The sequence below is a fragment of the Drosophila elegans genome, unplaced genomic scaffold, assembly GCF_018152505.1.
Source record: "Drosophila elegans isolate 14027-0461.03 unplaced genomic scaffold, ASM1815250v1 contig_476, whole genome shotgun sequence".
Lineage (NCBI taxonomy): Eukaryota > Metazoa > Arthropoda > Insecta > Diptera > Drosophilidae > Drosophila > Drosophila elegans.
In genome coordinates this window covers 8,585,627-8,588,992 of record NW_024545863.1, presented here as the reverse complement: position 1 = coordinate 8,588,992, position 3,366 = coordinate 8,585,627, and the positions used below count along the sequence as shown (strand labels likewise).

At 40.3% G+C, this 3,366-nt stretch overlaps 1 pseudogene; it reads left to right on the top strand.

The window, feature by feature from the left end:
• The first annotated feature begins 2,071 nt into the window (after window positions 1-2,071).
• Window positions 2,072-2,677, top strand: LOC121467549 (annotated as a pseudogene).
• The last annotated feature ends 689 nt before the right edge of the window (window positions 2,678-3,366 follow it).

Sequence of the window (3,366 nt, the reverse complement as noted above, 5' to 3'; positions counted from 1 at the left end):
AAAATAACAGAACAAGACTCAATCAAACGTTTCAAGAGACTTATGCCTTGAGACTTAAAAGACATTTCTCTTAAAATCTAATGTCCGTAAAAGTTCTGGGCTAAAATCCATTTTCCCGAAATTAAGAAAAGAGTAACCCTTTCATAAATAAATAAAAAAAATTGACCATTAATTACAAACCAAGATTTAAACTTAGATTTTTAGAGAACTAGTCCACAAGACTTTTAAAATATACCAATTAAAAATCAGATGCCTGTAGGAAAAGTTATGGATTTAAATCTGCAGGTTTTCGGTCACTTTTCCGTAAAGACAATTTTTGAAAATTTTGAAGGGGTTACATCATCAAAATGTCAACAATAATCGACCAAAAATTACAAACCAAGATTTCAACGCAGATTTTTAGAACACTAGTCCACAAGACTTTTAAAATATACCACTTTGAAATCAGATGTCTGTAGGAAAATTTATGGATTTAAGTCTGCAGGTTTTCGGTCACTTTTCCGTAAAGACAATTTTTGAAAATTTTGAAGGGTTAACATCATCAAAATGTCAACAATAATCGACCAAAAATTACAAACCAAGATTTCAACGCAGATTTTTAGAACACTAGTCCACAAGACTTTTAAAATATACCACTTTGATATCAGATGTCTGTAGGAAAAGTTATGGATTTAAGTCTGCAGGTTTTCGGTCACTTTTCCCTAAAGTAAATTTTTGAAAGTTTTGACATCATCAAAATGTCAACAAAAATCGACCATAAATAACGAACAAAGATTTAAACGCAGATTAGAGGACAGGTCCACAAGACAGTTAAAATATACCTCTTCGAATTCAGATGTCTGGTGAAAAAGTTATGAACTTAAGTCTGCAGGTTTTTGGTCACTTTTCCTTTAAGTACATTTTTGAAAATTTAGAAAGGGGTTACATCATCAAAATATAAAACAATCGACCACTTTACTTTAAATACTCTATCTAATCCTTAACCTCAGTATGGCCATGGCTAAATTTTTCCCAGTCCATCGACAAATGGCTTACCCACTGGCCAATCTCAGACAGCATTCATCCGCATCTCGTATGCAAATCTCAAGAGCTATTGGCAAAATTAAACTTTCTAAACGCTGACATGTAATCCCCCGAGTTGGAGTCGCCGTCTGCTGGTAATCCTTTTTTTCGCAATTAACAACGCATACGCATGTCAACACAACAGCGGGCAGCAACATCCTCATGCTCATCCTCATTCTCATCCTCTGAAGCCTCAGCAACACACTGTGAAGTCAAGGAGCAGGAGGAGCAGCAACCCAGACACTATGCCAGAACCCAGTCGATCCATTCCCATTTCATGTCGCTGGCCAAGATTAATGGGCGAGTTGCGTTCTGTTGCGGCGACTTATGGAAATTCATCATTATCTCGTAGCTCGCAGCTCTTAGCTCTCAGCTCTTTAGCTACAACTGGCTGGTTTAATGAGTTCCCGAGCGATGTTCAATCCAACTCATTAGCTGCACTTTTCCTGCTAGCCAAAAAGTGCAAATGTGTCTCCTGGATACTATATGCATATAAGTACTTGGACATGGTCTGCGGAGTCGTGTGCGTATTTGTCATTGTCAACATGGCTGTAGAACATCGGAATTGGAAGTGGAGATGGGCTGCAGCTGCTGGGGCTTTCGGGCAGGTGATTAACATAAACGCCAAGTGTCATGTTTTGCACTCTGCGAGACCTAGGTTTTCTTTTCTTATTTTGTTATCAAATGGACTAGCAAATTGTGTGGATTCTAATGGCCGATTCAGGGCAGTTTTCCTAATCCCGAGGACTTGGCACGCGCTCCTAAAACTTTGTGCCATAAATCACGGCGCTTGCCAAACAAACAAGCCCGCAACCGCAGACGGGCAAACAAAAAAATGTATATACACAAGGACCAAGGATGAATCCTTGACTCCTTGGACCATCCACCTTTGATAAATTCAAGAGCACGCACTTTTGATTTAGGCAAATCCCCGCTCGGATATGTGAGTATATCATGCATTGGCAAAAGTCGGCGGTTCGGATTGGGGCGGAAGAAATCTCCATAATATATGCCGGAACATATTCCGCACACAAATTGCAGCCAGCAAGGAGTGTGGATTCCTGACCAGTCCGGATGATTCTGCTTCACAGGACTGCAATATTATAATTCAAATTTATGCGGCCAAGAAGGAACCCTTTTCACACGCACTTTCTTATCGACAGCGAATGATTGGGTGGATTTGGCAAGGGACATTCACTTTCTGTTCTGGCAAATGGAAAACGAGAAAACTGGCGGCGGAAACGGAAATGAAGCCAAACGGAACAAGAAAAACAAATTTACAAAATGAAAATGCCACACACACTCGAGGGCGGGGGCTGATGGGTGGAAAAGCAGCATCCCCACGGTATTCCTTTTGGCGATTTGCCTGTCACAGAATCCCCCTCACCCAACTACAATCCTCCTAACTCACCAAATATCGTTGCTGTCGCCGTGGCTGCCACTTGTTTTATTTATTGCTTTTTTAACCCTTTTTTTGTGCGGCTTTCCGTCGCTTGTGTTTCTCGATTTTCCCCAGTATGACCAAATGAAATCGAACCATCCACAGCCACCCACCCGAACGGCGGGAAAAGTTTCGCTTTTGCTGCACGCAAACTGTAATCGAACGGCCGCTTAATGAAGTCGCCGCCAAGTCCATTCGAAATGCATTGATTTCCTGGTCTATGCTTTTATCCTAATGAAAAGAAAGTGAACTCGGAGTTGGAAAATTTGCATAGGCCTAGGAGGCGGATACGAAAAGGTGGGCAGACAATTGGATGTAAGTTAATTGGAAGTCTTACTCAGTAGCTTAGGTTTGGTTCTGCATTTGTTTAAAATGTTTTCCCTAAGTTTAATATTGCTGAACTAATTTATACTAAGTCAGAACTTCATATTTACTTATTGAACATATTTAAAGAGCGTTTTAGGTTTAGTTAGGTCTGGATCAAAGTTATTATTGAATTCAGAGAAATAAATGTTTTTTAATTGTTTTTTACAATGTACAACAACTACATAATTAAGTTGACATTTTGGTATTTTCTGGCTGGCATTTGCAGCGTGTTCCAATCAAGCGAAGCGGCCAAGGCTCCCAGCTGGGGATTGGCTGCTAATCTACATCTACAAGGCTGACATTTTTTCCCCCACATGACTACATCATAAATTGGCAATCCTTAAAGAGCAGAAACAACGTCCACTAGCCGTTGAGCAACTTTATTACACGGCAGATCCGAGATCCGAGAGATTCGGCTTAATTGAGACACAGTTCGTCTGGCAGTTGCCAGTTGGCTGGCCAAAGTTAGCTGCTTTTTCATTAGTTATATTAATTGA